The sequence below is a fragment of the Triticum aestivum genome, chromosome 4D (genome assembly GCF_018294505.1).
Source record: "Triticum aestivum cultivar Chinese Spring chromosome 4D, IWGSC CS RefSeq v2.1, whole genome shotgun sequence".
Classification (NCBI taxonomy): Eukaryota; Viridiplantae; Streptophyta; class Magnoliopsida; order Poales; family Poaceae; genus Triticum; species Triticum aestivum.
Window position 1 is genome coordinate 300,460,525 of NC_057805.1, and position 22,207 is coordinate 300,482,731.

The window sequence follows — 22,207 nt, forward strand, 5'->3', positions numbered from 1 at the left end:
GTGTTGGAGCCACACATAGACTTAACCTCACACGATATCTGTGTCACCGGAACTCCGGACTCGTCTCCAGCTATAAGTTCCGAACCATGTGCATCCGCGGACGCCGAGCTTGATCAGTTATTGATCTTCGAATTCAGCGCCGCAGACATCTTCCAGCACTCGCCCTTTGGCGATGTGCTAAACTCATTAAAAACCCGTCCTTGGTGAGGGACTCACAGCCGAACTATGTCTGGTTCGAACTAGGGGCTGATGATGGAGAATTTTGCTTCCCACCCGCCACCCACTTCATAGCCACTGTCGAGGACTTAACTGACATGCTTGATTACGGCTCCGAATACATCGACGATATAGACGACGATGCCGACGAGGAGCAGGGCCAGAACCCGCCATTTACTAGATGCTGGAAGGCCACTTCTTCGTACGACGTGTACACGGTGGTACACCTAAAGAAACTAATGACGATGACAAAGAAGATACAATTGAGGATAAACCTCCTGAGACACAGTCCAAACGCGGCGTCCCCGGCGCCGCTCCAAATCATGTCGTTCAAAAGACAGCAATGATGGCACCGGAGAAAATAATAACCGAAAGATGCCGAAAACGATGAAGACCCTGTTGAGGCGACTTCCGAACAGGAGGAACCAGGAAACGGGCAAGTTAGCCCTGATGAACAGACCATACATGACGACTCGGAGGACGACAATTATCTTCCGCTCTCAGAAGATGAGGCAAGCCTCGGCGATGAGGATTTCGTCGTGCGAGAGGAACCTTTCGAGCAGGAGCGCTTCAAGCGCCGGCTCATAGCCACAGCAAGAAGCCTGAAAAAGAAACGGCAGTAGCTTCAAGCTGACCAAGATCTGCTCAACGACAGATGGACAGGTGTCCTAGCAGCCGAAGAATACGGCCTCAAATGCCCAGCCAAGAGTTACCCGAAGCGCAAATGCTCCCTCAGTTCGATGAGGAGGCACCGAAGTCTGTACCTCCCTCGCGCAATACGGCTAACTGTCCACCACGTGGTCGAGAGGAAGCGGCAATTCATGTCGAACAATAGCCTACACCACCGGAGCATGAAAGCAAATATAAAACACCTCGGGATTACACACATGGCCTTCGACAGAACCTGCACAACAGAGCAGGTCGTACCAAATCGATCTATGGATCGCGAGGACGGCTATCTATTCGGACGTGACGAACGTAGTCACACCCAGGCCGAAAATCGCAGACGAACTCCATTAGAGATACGTCGCGCCATGGCCTGATATAGAGGTACCGCACACCCCCTTTGCTTCACTGACGAAGTAATGGATCATGAATTCCCAGAAGGGCTTAAGCCCGTAAACATTAAATCATACGATGGAACAACATACCCCGCGGTGTGGATCGAGGATTTCCTTCTCCACATCCATATGGCCCGCGGAGACGATCTTCACGCCATCAAATACCTCCCGTTAAAACTCAAAGGACCAGCTCGGCACTGGTTAAACAGTCTGCCTGAAAACTCGATTGGCAGCTGGGAGGATCTGGAAGACGCCTTCCGCGACAACTTCCAAGGTACATATGTCCGGCCACCGGATGCCGATGATTTAAGTCACATTGTCCAGCAGCCCGGGGAGTCCGCCAGGAAGCTCTGGACTAGGTTCTTAGTTAAAAAGAACCAAATTGTAGACTGTCTTGATGCAGAAGCCCTAGCTGCCTTCAAACATAGCGTCCGAGATGAGTGGCTTACCCGCCACCTTGGTTAGGAAAAACCAAAATCCATGCCAGCCCTTACGGCTCTGATGACCTGCTTTTGTGCGGGAGAAGACAGCTGGCTCGCTCGTAGAAGCAATAGCGCCAGCGACCCGGGCACTTCAGTAGTCCGGGACGGCAATGGGAAGCCACGACGCAACAAAAGCAAGCACCGCAATAACAATGAGGAAACACATGACACATCAGTCAACGCTGGATTCAGCGGCCCCAGACCCGACCAACGAAAAAAGCCATTCACGGCAAATAGAGATGGACCATCCAATTTAGACAAGATATTGGATAGGCCCTGCCAGATTCATGGCCACCCCAACAAACCAGCTAATCACACCAACAGAAGTTGTTGGGTTTTCAAACAGGCCGGCAAGTTAAATGCTGGACACAAGGGAAAGAGGCCGCCCGGTGATAGCGACGGCGAAGAGACACACCAACCGAACACCGGGGGACAGAAGCAGTTTCCTCCCGAAGTAAAAACAGTAAACATGGTATATGTCACATACACCCCTAGAGGTGAATGCACGGAAAATTCCCCCCGTACAGAAGACCATACTACGGATACCTCGGCCGAACTACAAAGCGGCCTCATCTCACCACATACCTCACCGTCCATTGCGCCGAAGGTCTCTGTTCAACATGACCGATCAATGTCCATACTGGACTAGCAATTCGGCTTCCGCCGCTCGCCTAATATGTCTGCGAAGTCGGCACCGCGCATACATAATTATGCACTTAAAATACCATGGGCATCGGCGGAAGCGCAATAAGGATGGGCCTACAAGTACTCCCATATACTCCCTTGTTTTTCTAACCATCTTCCTTTTTTTTACTATCCTCTCTACAGATGGCTCAAAGGCTGGTCACCCACGGACTCTACCGGAGTTCGGGTTCATACACTCATCCAAAAGTCATTCCCGTCAAGGAGTACCCTAACTGAGGAAAGGCGACGCAGACATCCGACAGGAGGTCCAAATTAACTTTTTGTAGACCACACTCAGTATTTCGAGCCTGTAAAGTGCCTTTATCCTTAGCCCTCGACCCTTGGCATGTAAAATAGCCAGGGCGTGGCTTTGTTATCTATATAAACGATTGGCACATCACTCAGATCCCAGTAAATCTAATCTGCTCTTTTCTACAGAACCGAGTTTTGCCCTTACGGTCGTTTCAAACTTACACCTCGGCACAACTTGCCAGGGGCTCGGTATGGGAACAAACAAGTTGCCGACAAGACCAAACAGCTCTATAGCGTACTTCAGCGTCGCGAGTTTTGGCCTTATATGCATCAGCTCCGAATCATGTCTTGGGTCAAAAGTTGGGTTGCCCGGCTCCTGTGCTTGCTACCCTACGTTCCGCTCTATCGGCTAGGGTTGTAAAGGGAGAACTACTGTGATTGTGCTTCCGGTTCACCTGGTTAAGCACCTTAGTAGAGAAAGCCGAAAACTGACTGTCATGATGCGGCGAGAGCTGGTCAACCACTCAATGACTTATTGGAATCTTTCGCGATTCCCTCCGTGTCACACGAAGGACCTCTTTCCGGTCAAATATGTAAACGCATCGTATGAGAATAAGCCGCATACATACCAGTGGCTATATCATAGACCCACCATAAAACTCCTATGGCTAAGTGAAAGTGTTAACGCCCTATAGTCCGATTGCCTGGTTCACCGCATTGACACCTCCTTCACGGACCAAGACGTTGGGTCAAGAGTAATCAGATGCTTTTCCGAACACCCCCGTATTTCCTACGAGGGGGCTGAAGCCGACGACTAGAAAACTTTCAGATCATATACAAACGGCCGCACAGGAGGAACAAAAGCCTTCAGGCAAAACTAAAATATAGTCTGATTATAAAAGATGTCTTCTACAATTCGCATACACTTCACTCAAATATTATGTCTTTCGAACATTGACCCTCTATCAAGCGGGCAGCCTCTAAGACATCCTCAAAATAATGCTCTGGTGCGTGATGGTCCTTGCCCTTGGGTGGACTCTTCGCTGCAACATCGATGGCCTTCATCTTCCCCCAGTATGTCTTGACACGGGCAAAGGCCATCCGTGCACCTTCAATGCATGCCGACCGCTTAACGGCGTCGATACGTGGCACCGCATCAGCAAGCCGCTGCACCAAGCTGAAGTAGCTATTCGGAATAGGCTCAGTCGGCCACAGCCGGATTATGACGTTCTTCATGGCAGCACCGGATATCCTGTGAAGCTCGGCCCATTGGGACATCTGTTCATTCAGCAGCAGAGGGCGCTTTGATGCACCAAACTATGACCAAAAAAGCTTCTCTATTGCATATCCTTCTTGCACTTGGTAAAACTGCACCGCATCGGAAGAACTCTTCGGCAAGTCCAAAAACACGTCTGGAGAACTCCACACTTGGTTAAGCTAAGCATAATCCGGATCGCTGAACTTAGTGTGTAATAAAAAGGCCTTGTCAAGCTTGCCGGATCTCCTCACGGGCTGCTCTAGATGCGGACCGAGCTTCTTTCGCCTCCTGCAAGGCCTTGTCAAGATCAGTCGTTTTGGCTTTATTCTCCTTCTCAAGGAATTCACACCGGCTAGCAGCATTTTTTAGTTTGAGCGCCATCGTGGATATTTTCTCCTCGTCTTGGTGTCGGGCAGCTTGTTCGGCCTTTAACTCGGTCGATGCCTTTTCGGCAGTCGCATTACTAAACCGGGCCTACTCCTTGGCTCGAGCTAGCTCCGCCCGAAGAATTTGAATGGCGGCGGCACCATCTGCAGCCATACATATCCCAGTCTACAATTTTCAGCGTCACGCTTATATTACAAACACGTATGTGTAATGACTGCTCCGAATACATACCTTGCGACTCGTCAAGACGCGTATTGATTAACGCAATGTCATCCCCTGCCACATCAAGCTTCTGCTGCACCTTGGCAATCTCTGTAGTCCGGGCAGTCATCAGGGGAGAAACAACATGTGTTACAAATTAACCAGATTATCCCCTGAGCATTTCTTCTTCATCCTGTGATCACCTCCCATGGGAAGCCAACCCGAGTCTCAGGGGCTACTACCTATACACAGGTGCATTTTGCAAATAAAAAATAGTTGAAAGTATTACATCACAAACCTCGAAGCCTCTTAGCAGGCTCATGAAGGCTTCATTCAATCCGCTCTTCGCGGACAGAATCCTCTCAACCACCGCACCCATCAGGGTACGTTGTTCCTCCGAGACAGATGCTTGTCGCAGCATATCCTTCAACATATCCGGCGCCGTCGGGTCTCCGGAAGCCACTGTAGGAGCACGGCCTTCCTTTGAAGGAATCCGTTCACTTGTCTCCAGAACCATCGCCGGCCGAATACCGGATAGTCCGGGGCCTTCATTGTTGGCCCCCGAACCCCGGGCGATCGGCGGACCACCTTTGAGTAATGCCTTCTTCATCCCTCGCGCCGCTTGTTGATCAAGAAAAACCCTCCGGACGGCATTTAGGAGTCGTCCGCCTTATTGGGCGAGGAGGCCGGGGGAGGCGTCTCGCTTTCCATCATCTCTGGGAGAAGATCTCCCGAGGAAGAGGATTGCTGAGGAAAACTGTGCGCCGAACTGTGATACATATATGTACTACATGTCACTTCGGTAACAGGAAAGGAACGGGATGTGATTAAAGCACCCTGGATTCACTTACGATTTGGTCAAAGGCTTGCCCTCATCGCGGAGCTGTGTAACGGCGTCACCTTCTAATCCCGAGCCGCCCGGCGATGGCATCTTGCCCCTCTTGGGAGCCTGTTCATCCCAACCTTCGGAGGCGGCCCTTTTCCTCCAATATGGAGAAGGGATGCTTGCTTCTCCTTCGCCTCTGTCTTCGGGCAGGGAAACATTGATTTCTTCGGACTCGGTGTCTAATTTACCTTCGGAACGAAGGCCACCTCTGGCCTTCCCGCTCTCCACCTCGCCCTCCTCCACCGGCACCTGGTACAGTGCCGGCGCCAGCATCCTTTTTAGCTCGGGGTCCACTGAGTCTTCGGGAAGGGGGGCCGGACACCTAATCCGTTCCGCTTTCTTTATCCAGCCCTGGAAAGAGATGGTTTGCTCAGTGTCTTATTGCAGGATACCTGACTAAGAGGTGTTCGGCGGACGGGTGCTTACCGCGGTATCCGGATGGTTGCAGTCAAGGCCGATGTCTTCGGTGGTATCCGGCCACTGTTTTCGTTTCCCGAAAAATATTTTCCACATCCCTTTTTGCGTAGTGCCGAAGAAGTGTTGAAGTGTCCATGGCCCTTCTGGATTAAACTCACACATACGGAGAGGCCGTCTCTGGCACGGCAAGGTCTGACGAACCAGCATTACCTGAATAACGTTGACGAGATCAATGTCCCTCTCGAGGAGGCTCCGGATGCGGCTCTGCAGGGTCTGCACCTCATCAACTGATCCCCAGTCCAACCCCTTATTAACCCACGACGCGAGCTGAATCGGAGGGACGGATCGAAACGCAGGCGCAACCGCCCACTTGGAACCATGGGGTTCGGTGATGTAGAACAACTCCCGCTGCCATAAGTCAGAGGATTATGTGAAGGATCCTTTTAGCCAAAGAGCACTATTAAGTTTGCTCACTGTGGCACCCCCACACTCCACCTGCTTCCCTCCATCGCCTGCGGCTTTACATCGAAGGTCTCGAGCCACAAGCCGAAGTGTGGAGGGATCCAGAGGAAGGCCTCGCACGTGACGATAAACACCGAGATGAGAAGAACAGAGCTCGGGGCCAGATCGTGAAAATCCAGCTTGTAATAGAACATGAGCCCACGAACAAATGGATTAAGGGCGAAACCTAACCCTCGGAGGAAGTGGGAGACAAACATGACCCTCTCGCCGGATCTGGGGGTAGGGATAACCTACCCTTCAGCAGGGAGCCAATGGAGAATTTCTGCGGTTAGATATCTTGCCGCCCTAAGCTTCGCAATATCCTCCTCTATAACAGAAGAGGCCATCCACCGGCCTGGAAGGCTGGATCCGGACATGACTGAGGCTTGTGGCGGTCGAAACTTGGGAGTTAGAACTCGAGATAGCAAGGGATGAGGAAGAAGCAAGCGTGGAAGAGAGAAAGACGGGCTTGCACCCCTTTATAAAGGCTGTGAGTATCTAACGCCAACTCCGGGGCCTTAAAACATGCCTGTTCCCAAGGAGTTGTACCCCAGAGACGGTTGGGTTACCCACGTCCATGTTGATAAGAATCCCTTAATAAGGGGACATGATCTTGGCTTGGAAAAGACGTGCCAATAAGGCCGCGCCTCAAAACCCGGGGCGGCAGGCCAACAAACGGTTTAAAATAATGACCGGGCGGGCGTGATGTCATGTTGCAAAAAGTTGTCAGCGGATTGGAGTCGTGGAATATTATATTCTCCGCGGTTGTGTGTGGTATGTGTGTTACAGGCCCGGACACGATCAAACGTCTGAAGACTATCTTGGAGTTCGGAAGGAGGAACCCGCCTTGCAATGTCGAAGACAAATCTGCGTGCCGGATACCTCGTCATTGAAGCCAGGTTCAGGGGCTATTGAGGGAGTCCTGGACTAAGGGGTCCTCGGGCGTCCGGCCTGTTAGCCATGGGCCGGCCTGATAGGCTGTGAATATACAAAGACTGAAGACTTTACCCGTGTCCGGATGGGACTCTCCTTGGCATGGAAGGCAAGCTTGGTGATCAAATGTGTAGACTCCTTTCTTTGTAACCGACCTTGTGTAACCCTACATCCTCCCGGTGTTTATATAAACCGGAGGACTTAGTCCGGAGGGGGATACTCATTACCATAGTCATACAGGCTAGACTTTTAGGGTCTAGCCATTACGATCTCGTGGTAGATCAACTCTTTTAATATTCATATTCATCAAGATTAATCAAGCAGGAAGTAGGGTATTACCTCCATAGAGAGGGCCCAAACCTGGGTAAACATCGTGTCCCCTGTCTCCTGTTACCATCGACCTTAGATGCACAATTCGGGACTCCCTACCCGAGATCCGCCGGTTTTGACACCGACAGGGCTCTCTCCCCCTCTCTCCCGGTGGCGCCGGAACGCCGCCGGGGCTAGGATCGTGACGGCGATCTACATCAACAATCTTTCTACCGTCAACACCAACTCTCTCCCCCTCTATGCAGCGGTGTAACACCCCTTCTTCCCACTGTTATCTCTACTTAAACATGGTGCTCAACTCCATATATTATTTCCCAGTGATCTATGGTTATCCTATGATTTTTGAGTAGATCTGTTTTGTCCTGTGGGTAAATCGTGATCTTGGTTGGTATGATTGTATATTTTATTTATGGTGTTTTCCTATGGTGCCCTCCGTCTCACGCAAACGTGAGGGGCCCCCGCTGTAGGGTGTTGCAATATGTTCATGGTTTGCCTATTGTCAGTGTTGCGGGGGATGACAGCAACCCAAACGCGGATAAGTGGGTTATGGCGTATGGGATAAATAGGACTTGATACTTAATGCTATGGTTGGGTTTCATGACCTTAATGATCTTTAGTAGTTGCGGATTCTTTCTAGGGGTCCAATCATAAGTCCATATGATCCAAGTAGAGAAAGTATGTTAGCTCATGCCTCTCCCTCATGTAGAATTGCAAGAATGATTACCGGTACTTGTTATCGATTGCCTAGGGACAAATGACTTTCTTGTTGACAAAAGCTATCCACTTTTATTACCTTACAATTTAATCCTAGTTTTACTCTCGCAAAGTACTCGTAGTTTTATTCTTGCCAAATAGTTTCATACTTGTTTTTGGTAAAGCAAACGTCAAGTGTGCGTAGAGTTGTATCGGTGGTCGATAGAACTTGAGGGAATATTTGTTCTGCCTTTAGCTCCTCGTTGGGTTCGACACTCTTATTTATCAAAGAAGGCTATAAACGACCCCCTATACTTGTGGGTTATCAAGACCTTTTTCAGGCGCCGTTGTCGGGGAGCAATAGCGTGGGGTGAATATTCTCGTGTGTGCTTGTTTGCTTTATCACTAAGTAGTTTTTATTTCCTGTTCTAAGTTGTTCTCTATCTTTAGTTACGGATATGGAACACGAAACACCAAAAAATTAGTGGCACTTGCTACTCATGGAGATGGGGAACCTCCTAAAACCGTCGATGCTCGTTATGTGAAAAATATTATGCACTACTTTGATAATCCTGAGAATACCCCGTTCGACTTGATAATGGGAGTAACGTTGGATCAACGTGAATACTTTAGGGATTATCGCTTGACACAAAAAGGGAATTTATTATGGGATCAAATTCATATGTTGCATTGGTATGCTCGGGAGCTATGCTTAAGATATGATTATACTTGTTGCTCTAGGATGAAGGCTCCACATCTTCCCTTTTCATGAAAATTTAATGATAATGAAACCTTGGTTTCTTATGCTAATGGTATATATGATTATTATGATGTGGAACGAATAGAAGAATTTGTTGCTTTTAAGGGTGCTTATGAAATTGAATCTTTGCTTGAAAAGTTTGAACATTTTGATGATTTAGTTTATAGACCTGAAAATTTGGCTATCCTTAAATATTGCTATGAGAATTATAAATACAATTAAGATAATGATGTGTTTAAGAAAGTCTCTGTTGTCCAAGAAGAGACTGATATTTTGCAGGAGTCCATGGAAGAAGAATTTTTTGAAACTGCGAGCTCATTGGATGAAAAAGATGATGAGGAGAGCGAAGAACAAAAGGAGGAAGAGCAGATTAGCTACCTGTGCCCACCTTCTAATGAGAGTAACTCTTCAACTCATACATTGCTTAATGTCCCTTCGTGCTTACCGAAGGATGAATGCTATGATAATTGCTATGATCCCGTTGATTCTTTTGAAATATCCCTTTTCGATGAACTTGATGTTTGCTATGCTTGTGGCCATGATGCCAATATGAATTATGCTTATGGAGGTGAACCTGCAATAGTTCCTTATGTTAAGAATGAAATTTTTGCTATTGCACCCGATAGTCCTATTATCTTTTTGAATTCTCCAAACTACACTATATCGGAGAAGTTTGTTCTTATTAAGGATTATATTGATGGGTTGCGTTTTGCTAGTACACATGATGATTTTGATGAATTTAATATGCATGTGCTTGCTGCTCCTACTTGCAGTTATTATGAAAGAGGAACTACATCTCCGCCTCTCTATGTTTCCAACACGATAGAATTGCAAGAAATTGCTTATACTATGCATTGGCCTTTACTTGATGTGCATGAATTATTCTTTTATGACATGCCGATGCATAGAAAGAGAGTTAGAGTTCGTTATTGCATGATATATGTTGCTTTGTGCTCACTACTAAATGCCAAATCATTGTTAATTAAAATTGGCTTTGATATACCTTGGGATCCAGGTGGATTCATTACTTGAGCACTTTATGCCTAACTTAATGGCTTTAAAGAAAGCGCTGCCAGGGAGACAACCCAGAAGTTTTATAGAGTCATTTATTTCTGTTGAGTGCTTTTATAAAGTTTAAAAACAAAAAAAATATAGAGGGAAGCTAAAACTTCACAAAAAGAGAAGCGATTGAAAGGTGATGCATTAGAGAAGTAAGGGCATAGAACAATAAAAAATTATAGATACGTTGGAGACGTATCACAAGGCCACCGTTCATATTTTTTTATACATGTCACTCTTGATCATAGCACATCCCGGTACACCGCCGGATGCATTCATATAGAGTCTTATCTTGTTCTAGTATCGAGTTGTAATTCTTGAGTTATAAGTAAATAAAAGTGTGAAGGCCTTCATTATTAGAGCATTGTCCCATGTGAGGAAAGGACGATGGAACCTATGATTCCCTCACAAGTTCGGATGAGTCTCCGAACTTTACAAAAAATAAAAGAGGCCAAAGAAGCCCAAAAAGAAAAGAAAAAGAAGAGAGAAAAAATGAGAGAAAAGAGAGAAGGGATAATGTTACTATCCTTTTTCCACACTTGTGCTTCAAAGTAGCACCATGATCTTCATAATAGAGAGTCTCCTATTTTGTCACTTTTATATACTAGTGGGAATTTTTCATTATAGAACTTGGCTTGTATATTCCAATGACGGGCTTCCTCAAAGTGCCCTAGGTCTTCGTGAGCAAGCAAGTTGGATGCACACCACTTAATTTCTTTTTGAGTGTTCATACACTTATAGCTCTAGTGCATCTGTTGCATGGCAATCCGTACTCACTTGCATCGATATCAATTGATGGGCATCTCCATAGCCCATTAGTTTTCCTAGTTGATGTGAGGCTTTCTCCTTCTTTTTGTCTTCTCCACAACCACCATATTCTATTCCACCCATAGTGCTATATCCATGGCTCACGCTCATGTATTGCATGAAAGTTGAAAAAGTTTGAGAACACCAAAAGTATGAAACAATTGCTTGTCTTGTCATCAGGGTTGTGCATGATGAAATTCTTTGTGTGATGAAGATGGAGCATACCAAATATTACAATACATATATCTATATTTTATGCCTAGCTAGGGGCGTTAAACAATAGTGCTTGTTGGGAGGCAACCCAATTTTTTATTTTTGTGTTTTTTGTTTTTGTTACTGTTCTTCAATAAATACACATTATTACCTCTGTAGTAATTGTGTTTTGGTGTTTTTAATTAGTGTTTGATCCAAGTAAAACCTTTGGGATGGTCTATGGTGATAGTTGATTTGATCTTGCTGAAAAATAGAAACTTTTGCATCCAGTAGAAGAATTGTTTAAACTCACGGAAGTGCGATAAAATTCTGAATTTTTTACACAAGATTTATATACAAATTTCATAGGTTTTCCTAATTTTTCAGAATATTTTCAATTATAGAAGTATACGAAGTTTCCAGATTACTCATATTGTTCTATTTTTGACAGATTCTGTTTTCTATGTGTTGTTTGCTTATTTTGATGAATCTATTGGTAGTATCGGGGGTATGAACCATGGAGAAGTTGGAATACAGTAGATATTACACCAATATTAATTTATAATGAGTTGACAACAGTACCTAAAGTGGTGATTTATTTTATTATATTAACGGATCTTATGAGTTTTCTGTTGAGTTTTGTGTTGTTAAGTTTTCAAGTTTTGGGTAAAGATTTGATGGACTATGGAATAAGGAGTGGCAAGAGCCTAAGCTTGGGGATGCCCAAGGCACCCCAAGATAATATTCAAGGACAATCAAGCATCTAAACTTGGGGATGCCCCGGATGGCATCCCCTCTTTCATCTTCAAGCCATTGGTCGGGGATGAAGATGTCCCCGGTGCTAATGTCGTCTCCGATGATCAGGCAAGCCATCGACCCTTGGGCGATCCAACAGCGGAACTCTCAATGAAAGCACCAATGTCGGTGTCAAAACCGGTGGATCTCGGGTAGGGGGTCCCAAACTGTGGACCTTGGATCGATGGTGAACAGTAGACGTGGGACACGATGTTTACCCAGGTTAGCGCCCTCTATAAGAGGTAAAACCCTACGTCAAGCTTGATAATATTGCTTGTGTATAAGGGGGTTACGGAGTAGATCTACCATTAGATCGGACGAACTAAACCCTAACTAGTAGGAGGGTGATTGTTCTTCTAGCCTCTATGGACTAAGCCCCCTGGTTTATATAGACACCAGGGGTGCTAGGGTTTACATAATCAGTTACATCAAGGAAACTCCGGATCATCCATCTTGACTTGGGGTACACACCAAGGCACAAAAGTCCAGTCCACGCTAGATGAGCCGGCACCGTGAGGACCCCCTAGTCCAGGACTCCCTCGGTCTCAGCCGGCTGGAATACAACAACCAGATGAACACTTATGCGTCGCTAGAAGAACGAGAGGAGCTAATACGTATCTATCAGAGGATCAATGCTTTGATTGCTCATGGCCTAAAAGCCATGGATTTGACCTCGTGTTGGGTCGGCTGGCACATCCAGCCCCCCAGTGTGTGCACCCAGCTGTTTCACCAGTTCACAAGCCGGGACGATGACGCCATGCGTTATTCGCGCAAAGAACTAGACCTAGCCAAACTTACCAGAGTCGTCAAGAAAATCCTGGGCGATACCCTTGAAGAGATATCAACCGTGGGTCTCACTCCCTTTGAAGCTACTAACCCAGCACGCATGGTTTGTGTCGGATTCGTGGGTTCCGGAAAACCCTTGAGGTTCGAACTCTCATGGCCTAGCTCGACGAACCCAAGGAACAAGAGACACGAGGGTTTATACTGGTTCAGGCCACCTTGCGGTGTAATACCCTACCCCGGTTTGTGGGTGGATTGCCTCGAAGGGCTGAGGATGAACTAGTACAGTGGATGAACAGCCTCCTAAGGAGAGGTGTTCTTGAGCTCGATGAGCTGGTGGGTGTGAGGGTGGTCTGAATGATCCGTCCTTCGCTACGGTGGTGGCAAGGTCCTATTTATAGAAGCCCGGGTCCTCCTCCCAAATGTTAGGCGGGAAGGGATCCCACAACGGCCAAGTTTGAAGGGGGACAACTAGTACAAGCTGTCCTGACAAAAGGTGGTCTTCGCCTGCCAAAGGCTCTGGTGGTGACGCTGCCGTGGGCTCCGCGGTGACCTCCGTCCTACCGTCCTGCTAGCCTTGTTCTTGTTGCACCGACATGGGAACCTTTGCCTGATGCCTCGGGACTCCTTGCCTACTCTTGCCCCTTTAGCACCAAAGAGGAAACTGGTACACTGCGCCCGCTAGTGCCCGCCTGGCCTCGGTCGTCACGGCTCACATCAAGTGAACCTTGCGAGGTACCCCTTGCATAGAGATCTCCGCCCCTCGGGAGCCAGCCTGGTGAGGCTGCCCCTGAGGAGGTCTTGGTGTCGTCTGCCTCGTGAGGCTTGGTCCCTCGCGAGGGTCTTGAGTGGTTGCTGCCGAAGATGGGTCGTACCAGGCCGTTGGTGGAGCCACGCACAAGCCCGCAGGTAGGCAAGTCTGGGCACTGACGATGACATGTACCTAGGGTAGGGTAATACGCCTGACCAAGACACCCTTCCCAAGGACACTACCCTAAGGTCAAAGACATTCAAAGTATAGCAGCATCCACCGACTGGAATCACCTCAGAGTGCGACCCACTCGACCAACCCAATTCCATTTGACCGGGACGTAATCATTCGACTATACCAGAAACCACTCGGAGTACAGAAGGCCTAACGTCACTCAGGATGGCAACGGTCAGGCTTTCACTCTGTAGTTTTAAAGCTCATTTATACCTCTTTATTGCGGGCGTTATCAGTAACGTCATGTCTCAATGTACATTGAACCCCTTGTAACGTGGGCTGGCTGGGGTCCTGGCGCACTCTATATAAGCCACCCCCCTCCACTGGCACAGGGGTTCGCACCCCCTATAACTTCACGCATAATCCAGTCGACCAAGCCTCCGGGCACCGAGACGTAGGGCTATTAGTTCCTCCAAGAAGGGCCTGAACTCGTAAATCTTGCGTGCACAATCTCACCGTAGCTAGGATATTGCCTCGTCCTATGTACCCCCATTTCTACTGTCAGACTTACTCCCACGATAGTTGGCGCCCACCTTGGGGCAGGTGTCTTAGCGACTTCCGGTGAGGTTGCAATTTTCTCGATCTCCTTCATCATAGTTTCCGGTGGCGGTTTGGCTCAGGGCCGCGAGATACGTCTTGGCGCGCTCGTTTTCATCGCCGACGACTCCGCCTGGCTCCAGGAGGCCCCCCTCGACGTTGAGACGCTCCCCGTTCGCGGGGCGACGCACTTTCGCGCATGCATCTGCCGCGTCCTTCTGCGGCAGCCGTCGAATCAGTATCGGTCGACTCCTGCGGCATCTTCGCTCCCCGCCGCTCATTGTCGCAAGCGATCTGGTCGATCGCGGCTTCAGCGGTGGGTAAAGCATGCGGTGGCTCGTTAGTCGGCCACCCTGCAAGTCACGGCAATCGAGCCCAACGAATCTCTCTACGGGCTATTCGTCCTGTCGAGTGGCTCCGTCGAGACCCTGTCCGAGTGCGACAGCAGCGACCCTACGGCTGAACTCCTGATGGTCGACATGCCGCGCAGCCCGCCTGGTTTCCGTCGCAGCGACGGCGGCGACGACCCGTCGCGTGTTCACGAGGAAAACCGACCCGAAGCCCTCACTTTGCAATAGAGGGATGAACTACACCGTCGCAACGTGGAGGCACTCCACACTCCCATCGTCGGGGAGACCTTCGAGGCTCGGGCCTTGGAGGCTGCGTGCCTGGCCACTTTGGCTGAGCGCGCGCGGCTGGAGAACTTTCAGCATTCACTCGACGAGCGCGCTCGCCGACAGATCCCCGAATCCAGTTAGCGACAATTGTTCCCGCCTGAACCCCAGGTATACCGCACTCCGATTCAGAATCTTACTGCTGCAGCCCGTATAGCAGAGTCGATCCAGCCGTCCCAATCAGAGGCTGGAAGAGGTTTGTTGCAGATCCGAGCGCTGCTCCGAGCAGCAGGAGAGCAGAACACAACAGTTTTTCAGTCTCGCAACAGGATCCACAGCAGATCCATGGTGGAAGACAGTCCAGTCGGCTCACAGCCCAAGATTGCCTCTGCGGCGTGAGGGACGTGGGCACCGCCAGGAGCAGTATCTGGGTCGGAATCATGAGCAATATGATCATCGACTCGGCCGTGATGACCGCTGTCGAGTGCCTATGATCCCTCCAAGGGGTGGATCATACGCGCCCCGGCAGTATGATGATAGGTGCCCGTATAGCGATGAGCGGAGGGTTCCAATCGACCCAAGAGAGCCCGGGTTTGATGCGAGGTCAATTCTTGTACAAGGTCTGGTCGACAAAAACCGAGCACACAGAGAAGGTCTGGACAGAGACCGTCCGATTGGAAGCAGAGTGCATGTATCCGGACCTGAATGCTTCAGTAGAGCTATCAGAGCTGTTGAGATCCCTCCCACCTTCAGGTTGGCAACGGGAGTGAGCAAGTTCACCGGTGAGTCGAAGCCTGACACTTTGCTGGAGGATTACCGAGTGGTTGTGCATATTGGTGGTGGTAATGATGATGTAGCCATGAAGCATCTTCCCCTGATGTTGGAAGGTTCGGCCAGAGCTTGGTTGAATCAGTTGGCTCCTGGCAGTATATTTAGTTGGGAAGAGTTGGCCCGAGTGTTTGTCAGAACATTTGAGGGCACTTGCAAACGGCCTGCAGGGCTGACGGAATTACAGCGTAGTGTCCAGAAACCGAATGAAACTTTGAGGGATTATATCCAGAGATGGACCACTTTGCATCATACAGTGGAAAATGTGTCGCAACACCAGGCAGTTTACGCCTTCAAGGAGGGCGTTCTATACAGAGAGCTTAACCTGAAATTCGGTCGGACAGGAGATATGAACCTGGCCCGAATGATGGAAATAGCCACTCGATACGCTAACGGCGAAGAAGAAGACCGACTCCTCAGTGGCAAGAACAAACCAGTCGCCCAGGACACCGGAGGAGGGAATTCCAGTCGGAAACAGAAGCGCAAAGCCGAGCCCGTAGGTCCTGGTGAAGCTGCAGTTGTAACCCAAGGAAAGTTCAAGGGAAATCCTAAAGGGCCATGGATCCCCAAGGAAGTGAAAGATCAAGCAGGAAATGATGTGCTTGATTTGTCGTGTCATATACACACCAAGAAGGATGAAGAGGGGAACCTGATTTATCCCAAGCATACCACTCGACAGTGTCGATTCCTTATCTAGCAGTTCCAAGAGGGCCAGCCCAGTGAGAAAGAGAAGGAATCTGATAAGGATGAAGACAAAGAGGAGGAAGATGGTTACCCCAATGTCAATGCTACCTGCTGACGTTGACAGCAAAAGTCGACTGAAGGTCATCAACAGAGAAGTAAACATGGTTGCCCCGACAACGACAACATATTTGAAGTGGTCAAAGACTCCCATTACATTCGACTAGTCCGACCATCCAGCGCACGTTGCTACCCCAGGGCGGCAAGCGTTGGTGGTCGAACCGGTCGTTGGGGGCACTCGACTGACCAAGGTTCTGATGGATGGTGGCAGCGGCCTGAACATTTTGTATGCTGAGACCCTCTGAGAGATGGGCATTCCGATGTCTAAACTCAGTGAAAGCAATATGCGATTCCACAGTGTCATCCCTGGAAAGAAAGCCGATTCACTCGGCCAGATTACTCTTGATGTGGTTTTCGGTGATTCGAAGAATTACCTCAAAGAAAAGTTGACATTTGAAGTTGTGGATTTTCACAGTGCCTATCATGCTATTCTGGGCAGACCCGCATATGCCTGTTTATGGCTCGACAGTGTTACGTGTACCTCAAGCTAAAGATGCCTAGTCCCAGAGGCGTGATCACAGTCACTGGTAATCGGCAGAGAGCAGAAGAGTGCCTCCATAAGGGCTCGAAGATTGCCGATGAACAGATGGCAGCAGTGGAAATGCAAGAATATCAGAAGAATGCAGATCCGAGTGATTTGCTACATGCCAAGAAGCCTGCTTCAGAATCTGCATTTCAGTCGTCTGGTGAAACAAAGCAAGTTCACATTCACCCGACCGACCCCAATGCTGCTCCGACTCATATTTCAACAACACTCGGCAGCAAATAGGAAGAAGTGCTCATCCAGTTCCTCCGTGAGAACTTGGACATCTTTGCATGGATACCTTCTGACATGCCGGGTGTACCCAGGGGACTGGCTGAGCATCGTTTGTGAGTCGACCCGAAAGCAAAACCTGTCAAAGAGCATCTCCATCGGTCCGCCATGGAGAAGAGGAAGGCAATTGGTGAAGAGGTGGCTCGACTTCTAACAGCTGAGTTCATCCGCGAGATATACCACTCCGAGTGGCTCGCCAATGTGGTCATGGTCCCCAAGAAAGATGATTCACTTCGCATGTGCATCGACTTCAAGCATATCAATCGGGCCTGCCCGAAAGATCATTTCCCTCTACCCCGCATTGACCAAATTGTCGACTTGACTGCGGGATGCGAGCGTTTGTCCTTTTTGGACGCTTATTCCAGGTACCATCAGATCCGACTGTATGGACCCGATGAAATAAAAACAACTTTCATCACCCCATTCGGGTGTTTTTGCTATGTTACCATGCCTTTTGGTCTCAAGAATGTTGGGGCCACATTCATGCGCATGATACAGAAGTGCCTGCTCACTCAAATCAGTCGTAATGTGGAAGCGTACATGGATGACATCGTGGTCAAGTCACGTAAAGGTTCTGACCTGCTGACTGACCTCGCTAAAACCTTTGCCAACTTGAGAAGATATGGTATCAAGCTTAATCCGTCGAAGTGCACATTTGAAGTCCCAGGAGGAAAGTTACTCGGTTTTCTCGTTTCCGAACGAGGGATCGATGCAAACCCAGAGAAAGTTGGTGCAATCCTCCGAATGAAACGCCCTGTGCGTGTGCACGACGTTCAGAAGCTTACTGGTTGTTTGGCTGCATTGAGCCGATTCATCTCTCATCTCGGAGAAAAGGCATTACCTCTTTACCGACTGATGAAGAAATCTAACAAGTTCGAGTGGACTCCTGAAGCTGGCGCAGCGTTTTTAGAGCTCAAAGCCCTGCTTTCCACCCAGCCGGTGCTTGTTGCCCCAATCCGCAAAGATCCTTTACTGCTTTATATTGCAGCCACTAGACAAGTTGTCAGTATAGTGCTCACGGTCAAGCGGGAAGAAGAAGTCAAAGCCTACAAAGTTCAACGCCCAGTGTACTATATTTCTGAAGTCCTGACTCCATCCAAGCAGAGATATCTGCATTGTCAGAAGCTTGTTTATGGAATTTATTTGACTACAAATAAAGTTGCACACTACTTCTCAGATCACTCAGTTTTAGTCGTTAGTGATGCTCCATTGTCAGAAATTTTGAACAACAGAGATGCAACTTGTCGAGTGGCAAAGTGGGCGATTGAACTCCTTCCGTTGGATATCAAGTTTGAGGAAAAGAAAGCAATCAAGTCCCAAGCAATAGCAGATTTCCTCACCGAGTGGGTTGAGCAGCAACTACCGACTCAGATTCACTCGGCACATTGGACTATGTTCTTTGATGGGTCCAAGGTGTTGAACGGGTCTGGTGTTGGGGTGGTCCTGGTATCCCCACGAGGCGACAAACTCAGTTATGTTCTCCAGATTCACTTTGATTCCTCCAACAATGAAGCTGAATATGAGGCACTTCTATACGGGTTGCGTATGGCCATTTCACTCGGCGTCCGTTGCCTAATGGTTTACGGCGACTCAGATTTAGTGGTCAATCAAGTGATGAAGGAGTGGGACATTAGAAGCCCAGCTATGACTGGCTATTGCAATGCAGTGAGAAAGTTGGAAAAGAAGTTTGAGGGGTTAGAACTCCACCACATACACCGAGTCAAGAATCAGGCAGCTGATGACCTGGCAAAGATAGGTTCCAAGCGGGAGCCTATACCCAGCAATGTGTTCTTGGAGCATCTCCACACCCCGTCGGTTCAAGAAGATCCCTTCACGGAAGAGCACCCACAACCCAAAAGTTCTACTGATCCGACTGAGATCGAAGTCCCAGCCGTGGTCGACCTGATCATGGAGGTTTTGGTCATCACCCCCGATTGGACGGTACCATATATCGCATATCTGCTCAGGAAAGAGCTTCCAGAGGATGAAGATGAGGCCCGTCAGATTGTCCGTCGATCCAAAGCCTTTACCGTGATAAGTGGACAGCTTTACAGAGAGAGTCTTACTGGAGTTGCTCAGCGATGCATCACGCCAGAAGAAGGTCGAATGATTCTCAATGATATCCACTCAGGGACCTGTGGTCACCATGCATCCTCCCGGACAATCGTAGCCAAAGCATACCGAGTGGGATTCTATTGGCCACGAGCAAATGAGATGGCAAAAGATATAGGCGACAAGTGCGAAGGCTGTCAGTTCTACTCAAACATGTCCCATAAGCCTGCGTCTGCCTTGAAGACTATTCCACTCGTCTGGCCGTTTGCTGTTTGGGGGTTTGATCTGGTTGGACCCTTCAAGACTGGCAGAAGTGGTTTCACTCATTTGCTTGTAGCAATCGACAAGTTCACTAAATGGATCTAAGCCAAGTCTATCAAGAATCTTGATTCAAGCACTGCCATCAGTTTCATCACAGAGCTGATATTCAGATATGGGGTCCCTCATAGTATTATCATAGATAATGGCTCCAACTTTGATTCTGATGAGTTTAGAGCATTCTGCGCTTCCCAAGGCACTCGGGTTAACTACGCGTCTGTCGCGCACCCGCAGTCGAATGGGCAAGCAGAGAGGGCGAATGGTTTGATCATGCAAGGGCTGAAACCCCGACTGATGCGCGACCTCAAGCATGCCGCTGGAGCTTGGGTGACTGAGTTGCTGTCTGTCTTATGGGGGCTGAGAACAACTCCGAACCAGTCGACTGACCGAACCCCTTTCTTCACGGTGTATGGCGCTGAGGCTGTGCTTCCGAGCGACTTATTACACAATGCTCCCCTAGTGGAACTTTTCTCGGAAGCCGAAGCTGAACAAGCACGTCAAGATGCAATGGATATCTTGGAGGAAGAGCGCGAGATGGCTCTGATCAGGTCGACCATCTACCAGCAAGACTTGCGTCAATTCCATGCCCATAATGTCAGAGGTCGAGCATTCCAAGAAGGAGATCTTGTGCTCCGAGTGCATCAGAAATGACCTCACAAGCTTGCTCCGGCATGGGAAGGTCCCTTCATCATCACCAAGGTGCTCCACAACGAAGCTTATCACCTCTACAACGTAGCCAAGAAAGTGGACAAGCCAGGCTCGTGGAATGCGGATCTGCTCCGCCGTTTTTACACCTAAAACACTCGAGCCGACGAGTTGTAATAAGAATTGTTCAGTTTTGCTTATCAAAGACAAGATTTTTGCAGTATCTTAATGATTTTTATCTCGTCAATACATGTGTTCAAATCCCCCAGTGGGTGACTTAGCCGTGAATCCAATTTGCCTAAGTTTTTTAAAAATTACTCCGAGTGAAGATCAATCCTCTCACTCGGAGGCTTAGCTGCGAACCCGATTCGCCAAAGTGTTAAAAATCCCACTGAGTGAAGAGCAACCCTCTCGCTCGGGGGCTTAGCTGCAGTCCCGTACTCGCCTAAGTTTTAAAAAAATCCCACCGAGTGAAGAGCAACCCTCTCGCTCGGGGGCTTAGCTGCAGTCCCGTACTCGCCTAAGTGTTAAAAATCCTACCGAGTGAAGAGCAACCCTCTCACTCGGGGGCTTAGCTGCAGTCCCGTACTCGCCTAAGTTTTAAAAATCCTACCGAGTGAAGGGCAACCCTCTCACTCGGGGGCTTAGCTGTAGTCCCGTACTCGCCTAAGTTTTTAAAAATTCTAACGAGTGAAGAGCAACCCTCTCACTCGGGGGCTTAGCTGCAGTCCCGTACTCGCCTAAGTTTTAAAAAATCCTACCGAGTGAAGAGCAACCCTCTCACTCGGGGGCTTAGCTGCAGTCCCGTACTCGCCTAAGTTTTTAAAATCCCACCGAGTGAAGAGCAACCATCTCACTCGGGGGCTTAGCTGCAGTCCCGTACTCGCCTAAGTTTTTAAAATCCCCCCGAGTGAAGAGCAACCCTCTCACTCGGGGGCTTAGCTGCAATCCCGTACTCGCCTAAGTTTTCAAAATCCTACCGAGTGAAGAGCAACCCTCTCACTCGGGGGCTTAGCTGCAGTCCCGTACTCGCCTAAGTTTTTAAAATCCCACAAGTGAAGAGCAACCCTCTCACTCGGGGGCTTAGCTGCAGTCCCGTACTCGCCTAAGTTTTAAAAAATCCTACCAATTGAAAATCAACCCTCTCACTCGGGGGCTTAGCTGCAGTCCCGCACTCGCCTAAGTTTTTAAAATCCCCGAGTGGCCGAGTCACTAATACGATGAACGCTCCATCTCGATACGCAAGGACGACGAGGTGTAGGTCGTGTACAGCACCTGGTACTCTTGCCCATGATCCTCTCGACGGAGTTGCATCACAAATACAATGTACGCTCCATCCTGATCCGCAAGGACGACAAAGAGCAGGTCGTGTGCAACACCTAGTGCTCATGCTCACAACCCTCTCGTCAGAGCTGCGTCACAAATACAACGCCTATTCCGAGTGAAGGGTCAAGTTTCACTCGAAGTCAAGAATCAAGCAGCGAAGACAAAGACAAGCATACTCAAAGAAAAAACAAGTTTAGACAAATCTCATAAAGTTCAGAACCGCAGATAAAAGTGCTCGGGCATCAGGCCCGAAGGAGTTTTAACGGTTACAAAATCACTCGGCATTCCGAGGCAAATTTAAGCAAGGCATAAAGTTTGTTCACTCCGCAGGGGGGGCTGGCAGGCTCGACGAACTCGTCCAGGTTGATTCCATCTGCAATACGAGTGGCTGCTTTGATGAAGGTCTCCATGAAGAACTCGAAGTGAAGCTTCCTAGTGTTGGAAACCTTGAGCACTGCTAGCTTCTCTTCCTTGGCCTCTTTGAAATGAACGCGAGCCAGAGACAGAACCACAACAGCACCGCATCGAGCAGATGACTTCTTCCATTCCTGCACTCGACTGGGAACCTCGTTGAGTCAAGTCATTAGAGA